Genomic DNA, 12,025 nt, shown 5'->3' with positions numbered 1-12,025 from the left:
AAATGTAACTGAGTAAATGTTACCACCCAACTCTCAGTACTTATGGACTGCAGGGACAGCTACTTGGGTTTTACTTTGTGTCACTTGGACCTGTTTGTTACGCGGTTCTTGAAAACATTCGTGATCTTGATTAGGGCCAAAATGAAAATGAGTTTGACACCCTGGCTTAGGCGATTCCTTAACGATGTCCACACGTGTGCTCAGAGGGGGGAAGGAGGAAGTTATTTTCTCGTTAGATTGTAAAACTTGTTAATGCACAGCTCCTTCCCTCCTGCCTCCTCCCGCCCCTCTCCAGGAGCCGTGCCTAGCTGCGGGGCTGGGACATTCCTGGTTTGACGAGCAGCCTGGTCGCTGCCATGATTTGCTGAGCAACTCGACACTGACTGCCTTCAAAGATGCGTGTGTGGAAGAGGCAGCAGTAGAGACGGGGAGCTTTAGAAGTTGCACTTAACGGGACAGGAACAAGCGGTTTCGGCCCGAAAAACTCAGGTCCAGAACCAGACTGGGGGAAGTTGGCGCACCTTGGCCGCCGAAGCCAATCGCTGCTTTACGGGTCTTAAAGAAAAACAAAACTTTCCACCTCCGAGAGTTCTCATGTTCCTCCCGTCACCGCGCACTTTGAGCCCGTTTCTAATGGAGGGCCCCGCACGGATTTGGGATCAGAATAATGCGTTTTGCCGCTGCTGAGGGACCCGACGCGTCGCAGCTTTCGCCCTCCTGGAAGAGAGGTAAGGCAGGCGGAGAGGGCTCGGGAGAAGGGTCGGTGTGCGCACCGGGGCCGGAGGAGCCTGAGTGGGAATAACAAAAGAAAGGTGACGCTAAAAGGAGCGGTGGTTGCGGTGTTTGGTTAACTCTGGTGAACGGGGGCGCCCCTGCTCGGCTCCGAGTTAATACACAGTTTGTGTATGAAGCCACGGTGCAGCATTATGGACTCTGCCTCTGAATGCATGCATTATGCGCCGAGCTGGCCTGGTTTTCTGCGTTATGTTTGCGATTCGGCACTGCTGGAAACAAGTCCTTCATCTTGAAAGGAAATAATGCTGATTTGGAAAAGTTCTGATCAGGAATGACGTGAAGTGATCTGGCGGATGGTTTAAAACAGAAAAGCAAGTATGTTCATCTCCAATATGCCTTTATTTTGCTTTTGATGCAAATATTAAAGATAAATAATAGAAAAACAAACACTTGTTTGAAGCTTAGGTGCTTAATTAGCTGAATATGAACAATTCTTGCATTTTTTTTTTTTTTTTTGCTTTTCTGGAATATGAAAAGATAACATTATGATATTTGATGATTATTTAGTCAGGCTATCTGCTCAGGTAGTCCAGTTGCAGCTTTAGTTTTAAAACATCCCCAAACTGATTGGTGTTCCTCCATTAGTTTATAAACAAACACCTGTTTGAATTGTCGAGTAATTTCTAAGTGTTTAACAGGATCTGAACCATTTATGCTGTCATTTGCTTTTCTGGAGTTTGATAAAAAGATGATATGATGAGTAATTAGTCAGGCTACCTGCTCAGGTAGTCAGTCCAGTTGCAGCTTTAGTTTTAAAACATTCCCAAAACCTCCATTAGTTTTCACACTCTGTTTTTTTACCATGGGAAATGTTTCCAAACATAAAGTTTAGTTTTCTTTTCCACAAAGGAAATGTTTCAGCCAGCGGACTGGCAGTGCACAGCATCAAGAGGGGAAGGTTGGCGTATTTTTCATGCTCCACATAAACAGAGAAGACGCCCACAGAGTCTCTGGCATTTATACCTCAATATCTGCGTTTGGTCCTTTAAACAAATTCAAAAAGTTGAAATTTAGATGCAACTTCTTGCTGCTTTCTCTGGGACGACTAAATTACAAACAAAAGCTTAAATAAACATTCCATAAACAGCACTATTGAGTCTTGAACAGTCGCCTTGCACCCTGGTAGAAAGCAGATTTCCTGCAGGCTGTTTTTCTGTTTAAAAAGGACAAACATGTCGCCCTGAACACATCAGTGTTACCTTTACATTTCATCACAACGGCCAAACAGAAAGTTTGTTTTTTCCCAAATCTCCTCCAGAGATGGAAAACTTTTTATCCTTTCAGACTTTGATGTCACAAAAGGTGCAAAATGTAGCGCATTAAGAACGCTACCTTCAATGAAGACGTCATAATTTAACAGGAATGTTTACTGGAAACGTGTTTCAAAGCATAGAAAGTCACTGGAACGGGTTTAAAATCTTGTTTTTTAGACCAGAAAAAGGTTTTCACATGAGTTTTAACGGTTATTTGCCAATCTGTTTGAGATTTAATTGGAAGATTCCTAAAACAAATCTTACACTCAGTGATTATAAACACTCGATTCCTGAGCCTCTTGCTCACACGTGTCGTCATTTACGGTGATTTTTGTCCCACATTGCTGGAGTCTGGGGGACGTTTTCAGAGAAGGACACCCTGAGACGGTTTTGGACCTGGAGTATGTCTCTTTCTCTCCCACATGCGTGACATGCAGTCAGTGGGACACACATGGCTGCTCTCAGATAAAATCCCTCCCCAAGTTCAAACAGTTGCACATGCATTGTTGCGTCGGCTGGGGGACAGGAAGACGCTTCTGATGGCTTTCAGATCCCTGCGCCGCTATCGACCAACGCAGAGCGGCTGGCTCTTGGGTCCAGCATCACATTTTGGTGCAAAGTGCTTTTGTTTCTCCGGTAATTTGCTTTTTTTTTAGTTTCTCTCCCTCAGTTTACCTCACTTTAACTTAATTGACTTGATAATTTTGCTAAATTACTGAGCATTTCTCACTTGCAGCTGTTTTTTCCTCTATTTATGTTCATAGAAATTTGCTTCTATGAAAGCCTCTCAACAAATTGTGAGTACAGATACGTTTTTAAACTTTAACATTTTGTCATGAAAAACAGGATAAATGTAAAAAAAAAAATGAATTATTTCAACAACAGCTGCCTTATTCTGAACCCAGTAAACCAGCTAGTTGAGTATTTTTGTCTAATTGTTTCCTCCTCAGTACGTCTAAGTTTTCGTGACGCTGATTGAATGAGATGTCAGAGTTTTTTTTGTTTTTAAACTGTTTTTAAAGCATTTTTTCCTCTTTTTTTGGGGGGAATTAATAAACCATTAGTGGCCCTGGCTCTTATCAGGCCGACCCGCACAAAGCACAACCGCGCCATTAAGAGGGCCTGAATAATCTTTGAGCTATTAGGGCGCTCGTTAATGATAAACACATGTTGCTGTAGGAAAACTATGTTAAGTGGGCAATTTGAATGTAAGCATGTGTAATGATACCAGCCTCTGCTCTCATAATGGCTCTCTTGATTTTTTTTTTCTAATGTTCGAGAAGCCACATGCACACCAGCAACGACAAATTATGGCTGAGGTTTCATTTAAGGTAAAAAAAAAAAAAAAAACAGGAAGTGAGGTCATAGGTGAGTTGTAATCTGGCTTTTACATTGACTGTGCCTTTCTTGGTTAATGTCAAAAACAAGGAAAAAATGTCAATAAAACTGTATTTTTGGGTGATTGTCACTTTTTTATAATAACCTTAATTACCTCTTCGTTTTAATAATGCGTGATGGATTAGAGGCTGAAGACCAGGTGTATCAAATGAGAGATAAAAGTTCAGCAATAATAAACTAAAACTTCTCCAAACAGAGTGATAGAGATTTTTATATACAGAAGTCCAGCTCTGACAAGTCTATATGTTGCATTTTTTACATGGTCATAACGCCAATAAAGCAGCATTAATGTCCTGTTTTTATGTTGTCACAAATTAAATTAAGATTTAATAAAGTTTTAAAAGTTCTCCATCAATGTAGAGTTATAGAGATCAAGCCTGGCCAATGTTTTTGCAGTTTTTAAACTAGAGATGATCAAATCCAGTCCAGACTCTTGAACAAACTGAAAACTAACCCTAAGATTGAATCAGATGCTAACTGTGTTTTTACAGTGCTTACAAACCATTTGAATTCTTCCTGTCATCGTTTTGTTACTCTTTTCTTCCTGGTATCTTGAACACTCTGCACGAACAATTAAACTTTTTAAAAGAGACTCTAGTATTTATGTAACCCAGCATCATGTGCTAGGCTAATGAGACGTCTTTGTTAGCCGACTCTGTCAACACAACAGAGTCGGCTATTTCGTGAGCATTTTATTTCGTGAATTTCTTGCCTTATTATGAAGAGATAATTAGAAATTTAGTGAATCTCACAGTACTAGCATCACTGTAATTAGATTCAGACGATCAAACGCAAACTTTGTAGAAACTGTAAAATAGCTCATTAGTGCAGACAAGAATCCGCAACACAGATGCTAACTGTTAGCTGCTAACAACTAGCCAGTCAGGGTTTTCTTACGTTGCTTGGATTTTGGATCTTTTTTATTTTATCTTATTAATTTTTGTTCCTTTTTCTCTGTCTATGTAACAAGATGCAGAAAATGTGTTTCAGTCTCGTTGATAATTGAAATGGTGGCATAAGTTGATTCCACCAAGAAGCTTGAAAGCTGATGCTAACAGTGAGCAGCTAACAATTAGCTGGTGACATTATTCTCACAAATGATTTAAGATGTAAATCAGTGAGTCTGACTGATAATTTCTCTTAATTTTTCCAGCCATTAGGCAAACCTGAATGCTTGTCCCAGTGTGAATGGATTTGAATTTTCCAAATTGTGTTTTGCTTCTTTATTTTATTATGGCGTCAATTTCAACAGCAGCTTGTGAAACTGGCCGTTATTTTAAGAACCTTCACTGCTCTTCATAGAAATGGACCAATTAGGACCGAGTTCAGGTTTTCGTCTGGATGGCTGATTAGTTTCTGATTTTTATTTGTGTATGCTAAAGAAAATAGTTCATGAAAGAGAAAAAAATATGCTCCAGTTTTCTTGTCAGAGACTGTAGTTTTGAATCTGATGCAAAATCAACTTTTCTGATTTTTATGCTGTTATAATGTTATTCCTTCTTCAAAAACAAACCTAATGTTGCTGCTTTGATTCCTTCATGCATGTTTGAGTTTATCTATCAACTGCATATTGATTGGCTGTAAATGGCATAATGAGGAGCATTGTTGTGATGACATGCTGAAGGTGAAGCGTCATTAAGAGCAGGAGCTTCTTAAAGAGACAGAGGCCCAATTTCAAGGCATCAGATATTAAATTAATTCTTTTAAAGTTATGCTTGACATATACTGCTTTTCTTTTAGGGTTTTGTTTGCTCTAGTGGCCTTTATTTTGAAGGTAGTTCAACAGGAAGGAGAGGGGAAGACATGCAGCAGGTCAGGAGTCGAACCTGCGACCACTGGCGTGACTAAGGCCTCAATATGTGGTCTGTGCTTTGCCCCTGCGCCACCACAGCGCCCCCATGCATACAGCTTTTTTATAACTGAATGAAACGCATAGTTACGTGATTGTCCTGTAGAATAACATGATGCGCCTGGAAAACTCTTCATACTGCCCCTTTAAGATTTCAGGTGGTTGTCGTTCATCATCTCCTTAACCCTTATGATCTTATTATGTTTACAAGCAGTGCATCAGAGTACGTCCTGTTTATTTACTGAAGTGTCTGGAGTTCTTAGTTGATCCATTTAATTAATAAGAGGGGGAACTTGATCTCTGATGGGCAGTGAGCTCAGCTACAACACAGAGGAATTTAGAGGCTTGTTTTATGGCTTCCAGCCAGTCATTCCCAAACTTAAAAACCCGGCGTGGTTTGAACTTCTGACGCCTCTCATTGCTCTGCGATTGAGTCACGCTGCTGTAGTTTCTAACAGTGCTGGGGAGAAACAGTGTACTTAACTAAAAGTACAAGTAAACAGGTAACAGTGTACTCTAGTAAAAGTACCACATGAATATTTTACCTGAATAAGTACTTTCTTTTAAAAATAATCAGTATTGAAAGTAAGATTAAAATGTAACCAATGTTGTAATTTTGGTCCCCAATCGAGCCGAGTCTACCAGACGGCCAGGTGTGAAAACACCCTAAATGTAAAATTAAGAAAAGTCTAAAGTACCCACAGGTACATATACATGAAAAATGTACTTAAGTGCAGTAACAGAGTACTTATACTTTGCTTCATCCCACCAGGGGATGAAACGATTAATCAGATTAATCAGATCAACCAGATTAATTGTTAACCCACATCACCAACCTAATGAACAAATCATCTTTTTTGATGCTTTTTCTCATTAGCTGCCATATCAAAGTACAGATGAAACAATCAGTCAAGTTGTGATTAATCAAGATAATTGTGATTAATCAATTATTTAAATAATCACAGACTAACTCATTGATCAATTAATCGTTAACTGGGGTATATGGACTATTTTCTTGATGAGAAAATAAATTAATTCAGAGCAGTACTAAAGCCAAAACTGTTAAAATATATATACATTTTGCATCTAAGATAAAACACTTTTGTCTAAATATGATAAATAAACTCTTTAAGTGGTTTAGTTTTAGGTTCACTGGGTTCGGATTTACCAAGCAATAAAATGTTTATTTTCTCATTTAAAAAACAAATTGAATTATTTATTTCCATCTTTTCATGTATTTCTAATAGAAAAGGCTTAAACGAGAAAGCTGTAAGCTGTGTAAATTTTATTTGATTAATCGTTAGAGTAATCAATTAATCGATTTTAAAATAATTGTTAGCTGCAGCCCTAACTGGTTTCTAATGCTGACATTGGTTCTGTTAGCTACTGGTGAGCGATACCTGAACCTGAGGGTCGTTTCAGACGGCCAGCGTTGGGCAGCGGGGCAGGGTGCTGATTGACAACACCCAGCAGCCTTGAGACGGGGGTCGCTGGGAAAAATGTGCTGGTGACTTGCACCAACTTTGAGACTGTGAGCGGTGGCCTGAGGGTGAAAGCAGTAGCTGAATGTTTACGTGTCTCTGTCATTAGAAGCACTTCTTATCGGCTCAGAACTCACAGCGTAGTTATTTTAACTGGACAACACATTTCTCTCCTTCAAAACTCTGCAGTGTTTCCTCCCTCGCCCTCATCTGAGTCTGACAGACGATCCAAACAGCTTCGCGTTGAGTCTCTAAGTCGGGTTTTCAGACGACCCGTGGGCTTCCTCTGAACCGACCCTCCCTGAAATGTCAGCGGCGTCCTCTGACCGCCTGTTCCCAACAAATGACTGGATCGAGTTTCTGAAAGTTTGGAGCAGAAAAGGACCTGAAACCGGGTAATGGCTTTCAAGAGATTGGAGAAATGAAATGAGAAACATCGGGCCGTAATTGTTAAAACAAACAAACAGTTTTTGGTGCAGCAGAAACAGATGTTGGGAGGCAGCCACTGAAAGGCAGCGGAGGCAAACTGTTTGCTTCTTCTCTGAAAGATGGGTTCGTTTGTGTTAATGTAGTGGGAATACAGGCTCCTGGTGTGTGTGTGTGTGTGTGTGTGTGTGTGTGTGTGTGTGTGTGTGTGTGTGTGTGTGTTCCCAGCATGATAAGGGAATGTGGATCAGTACCACACACACAGCTGCTATGAGGAAGAATAAACCATCCAGGCAGCTTTAGATAATGAAAATGCACCAGGAACGTTTTAGTTGACGCAGTGGGGGATGATGCTGCAGCCACTGCTGCTGCTTCTGCTTCTGCTGCTTCTTCTTCTGCTGCTGCTGCTGCTGCTGCTGCTGCTGCTGTTTCTTCTGCTGCTGCAGCTGCTGCTGCTGCTGCTTCTTCTTCTGCTGCTGCTCCTGCTGCTGCTGCTGTTTCTTCTTCTGCTGCTGCTGCTGTTTCTTCTGCTGCTGCAGCTGCTGCTTCTTCTTCTTCTTCTGCTGCTGCAGCCGCTGCTTCTTCTTCTTCTTCTTACTACCATTGGCAAATAGAAATCTGTCCTCTTTTATGTTTCTGGACAGAATAAAAGTTATCTGCTTCTATAAACATTTAAATCTAGTCCACACTGCAGCAGATTCTCTACTGACAATATTTATTAAACAGAGAGGGAAAATATGTTCTGAAAACTAAGTACACCCCCACTGCTTCCATAGAGTTCACCATTTAAACTCTGGTACCAATCGGCTGCATTTATAAATTGGTTGTCATGAGTTTGACTTTCTATAAAAGCAACAGGTTTTACTTTGGAAACAAAGGTTAGCAAACTGCAAAGACATCATCGATCTGGAAGAGGTTATTAGGACTTTTAAAAACTATTTCCAGTCATCAGATGTCGAGCACGGTGGTGGAAGGTTGATGATGTGGGCTTAATCAGCAGCAGGAGCTAGGCAGACTAAAAATCAACCACAAGCTCCTCTGTATGTGAATTTAAGTCAAATTTGAGTCTGATGACTGAAGCTTGACCCAAACTGGAGGAGCTACATTGGCTTAGTCAAAGTCCAAACCTGAATAATGATATGGGTTGAAAAAATACCTCAGCTCTGACTTTACCGCTGCTGAAGTTAAACAGTCCCAGTCATTTTCATTGTCACATGGCCAGACAAATGACACCAACTTCCTCCTCCAGAAACGAATAAAATGGAAATAAATATCGGTTGATAATATCGATACAGTTTTATTTATTGGACCGATATTGAGATGTTTAAAAAAATGACAAACATCCACCAATCCCGATGCTAGTGCTGATATATGCATCCGTTTACAGGTTAGATTACAGGAGGGCTGAAACGATTAATCGATGCCTGAAATAATCATTTAGTAATCAATTAATCGTTAACTGTCTGCATTTAATTGTGTATTTTAACGCCTTGCGTTACTTACATTAAGTCTGAAATGATTAATCAAGATTTATCAATTATTGAAATCAACTATCTAAGCAATCGATTAATCATTGACTGGAGTACAAATATTTGTTTTTTGTTTTGTTTTGTTTTTTTAAAAAAAAGGTTATTTGCCTTTTCTTGGCAAATTCAGATACTACTCATATTGATGGCATTATTTAAGCCAAAACTTTACAAAATGCAAATACATTTTGCATTCAGGATAAAAACACTTTGTCTTTAAATATGTTTTACACAAAACTCAACAAGTGGCAAAATTTTAGCTTCACTCGTTTCAAATTCACCAATGGAAAGCTATATTATTGCATTTTAGGCAATAAAATGTTTATTTCTTCTTTAAAAAGAAATGTATTTGCTTATTTGCCTCTTAATGTATTTCTAATATTGAATAAAAATGAAAAATCTGCAGAATGTGACAGTTTTTTTTGTCTGATTAATCGATTAATCACCTGAATAATCGATTTGCTAAAATAATCGTCAGTTGCAGCCCTAGATTACATACATTTGATGCCCTGTTTGAAATGGGAAATAATTTAGTTTATTTGCCTCTTTTAATGTATTTCCAATATTGTATAAAAAGGTTTTGAGGTGAAATGTGCAGAATGTGCCAATTTAGCCCAAAATTTTTTCCGATTTATCGTCATAATAATTGATTTACTGAAATAATCATTAGTTGTTTCTCTAGATTTCATACATTTAAGGCTTAGTAAAGACCAGATCTTTCATTAATATACCCTGATACATAAAACATTTAGTACCAAAAGAGGGTCCACTGTCTCTTTCCCGTGTTTTTATGTTGGTCGGATCTTAACCCAAACTTTGCGGTTCTTCAAACTGAAGTCGTCCAAAAGAAGACCGATGGCTGCCATTGTTCTGTCGTTTTCTTGACTTCTCCCCTCCAGGAAGGAGAAACTCTGGCGCTGAACTTGTGAACCAGAGGAGATGTGAAGCGATTTTTCTTTCTGCTGCATCCCTTGGCTTTTCCTGTTTGCAGTATTCATTTCTGTTTCCCTTCCTGTAAGTGACCCCGTTCAGTCGGTCCGTCACCTCAGCGCCGAGGCCCCCAGGAGCCCGCCCGCCCACCCGCCTCCCCCTTCTGGAAACCCGCGAGCGACCGCAGCGCTCTACTCCCAAAACGCCGAACCAATGAGTCCCATCTGACTGGGGCGGGTTTTCGGCAGGGACAGGAATGCCTGCGCCGCTCTAGAAGCCGACGCACAGATCAGCGAGACTATATTAAGGGCCAACGCAGGGCCTGGCTCTCCCCTTTTAGCTGACAAACAGGCTTCTTGTTTGAAGGGCTGTTTTCCTCCCAGATCAGAGCGAGAGGCAGCGTGGAGACCGCTGCTGCCTGCCTCTGGTTCTGTGGTTGCGGGTGCCATTTTGGGCCTCCCCTCCACCAACATGTGGCCCTTCAGGGAGCAGCAGAAACCCCTATTTATAAAAGATATTTAAAGTGAGCAGAATAATCTAATTCAGGCTTGTTCTGCACTGAGAAAACACAAAGTCTTACCAAGTATTTTTGGTCTAGTTTCTCGTGCAAATGTTTTAGAACCCTTGAAACGAGACAAAACCAACTTACAAGTTACAGGATACAAGAGCTTGTTTCAAATAAGTAACGACCCGTTATGCTTCCTAGAACAGGTTAGGACAGGAATATAATCAACACAAAACGACTGTAAGTCAGCAGCTAAACCCTTGTCTGTTCCAGCAGCCATTATACAGCGCATATAGAAACCAGCTTACTGAATGTGCTGGAACTCAGTTTGGGTTGCTAGGTGACGGGCGGCGTTCCACTCTGGTTGCTAGGTAACGGTCTGTGGTTACTGGGTGACCTGTAGTTCCTGCTGGTTTGTGACGTTGCATTCGGTTTTTGAAATGGCTCATTTTCCAGACACCAAAAAACATTAATTTACTGCCAAAACAAAAACCAGATCGGTGTTTCTTTTTAAAACACTTGGAATGTTTTCAGAAGCAGTAGAAACCAAAAAATGTGCAAAATGTGAATAAGAATAGAACTAGTTCCAGATTATTTCACTCATAAGACCCTCTCCCGATGATATAACTGAATAATCTCTCTAGTGCTTTTTCATGAATATTAAAGTTAGTTTTCTCTTATGTTTAGTGTACTTTTGGACCAGAAACCAGACCAAAAATATTTGGCAGGATTTTTTTTTTGCAGTGATTGGAGTGGTTGTTTCTTCCGCAGAAAACTCCTCTCGCATCAGAAACGGGTTTCCGAGGAGTTCCGTCTTTATTTTAGGGGCCAGATGTGTGGATTTATCGCCCTCTGAGTTTGTTTTGTAATCGCCGCACGCACAACAAGCGAGACATGCTAGAAATGGAGACGGATAAACATTTAGACAGCCTAAATAAAGTGTTCACACTTTCTGTTTAGGAGCAAGTATTTATCTTGAGGTCCTCAGGCTTGTAAGACAGCTGGTTTGTTTGCAAAAGATTTGTGGATTCAGTGAAGAAGACTAATTATATTTTAACTTTTTTTCTTTTTTTTTCTGCGTGTTTGTTTTGGTTGAGCCGTCTGCTTGTGGGGGTTCAAGTTTTCCAGTCACATAAATCCTCCTCTCCATGGATCTACAGCCGTTGCTTCAGCTTTATCATACTTTCAGAGTCCATTCATCACACAGACGACTGAAAAGTTCTTTCTTTCTCACGCCTGTCGAGCAACAAACAACACGGCAAAAGCAACACCAAGCAGTTTCATCTCTACAGGCGTTTCAGACCCTCTGCGCTGCTTGGATGTTCATCGTTTTGCTGCACAGGTTTAAAAAAGTAAATAAAGGTTTTTTACATTTCACACATTTTTAACACAATTGTTTTACCGTAATAAATTCATTTGATATTTGAATTTTCTCCCAAATACCTACCAGTTTATTACATGAATCTCATAGCTTTGGAGCCATTTTGGCATTTTTAAGTAGGTTTTTTTGTTGTTTTTTTATAGTGTTATCCAAGTTTCTCTTGCAAAGGGTTCATGCATTTTTAAAACGTCTAAAATTAAAATGTCTTAAATTATTCAAAATCTTAATGCGTTCATCACAGGCTGTACATTTTGACATGGAAGAACCATTTAATCTTTTGTGTTCTTTGTAGTTTTAAATTATTCATTTCTTTCTTAATTGTTTCTTTCAGGAAACTCGTATGTCTTCAAATCTGTTGAGGCTACCGCTAGCTAGATGCTAACATAACCTTCCTAGCTAGCAAGCTAGTTTTATGGGGGTTTTTCCTGTCTGTTATGGTTTAAGTGCAAATTTATTGTTTACACTTAAACAATAAATTTGC

General features: G+C 39.8%; 1 protein-coding gene across 1 annotated transcript in view; it reads left to right on the top strand.

Annotated features, from left to right (window-relative positions):
• Positions 1 to 298: 298 nt before the first annotated feature.
• Positions 299 to 12,025, top strand: part of cdon (cell adhesion associated, oncogene regulated) — a 57,569-nt gene continuing 45,842 nt past the window's right edge. The window contains exon 1 of the mRNA XM_015031398.1: positions 299 to 728. The gene's annotated coding sequence lies outside the window, so the exon portion shown is untranslated. The remainder of the gene's footprint in view (positions 729 to 12,025) is intronic.

This window comes from Poecilia latipinna, unplaced genomic scaffold, assembly GCF_001443285.1.
Source record: "Poecilia latipinna isolate Pla-1442-1.1 unplaced genomic scaffold, P_latipinna-1.0 Scaffold205, whole genome shotgun sequence".
NCBI lineage: Eukaryota > Metazoa > Chordata > Actinopteri > Cyprinodontiformes > Poeciliidae > Poecilia > Poecilia latipinna.
Note: the sequence above shows the minus strand (reverse complement) of the source record. Positions and strands in the feature narration are given on the sequence as shown.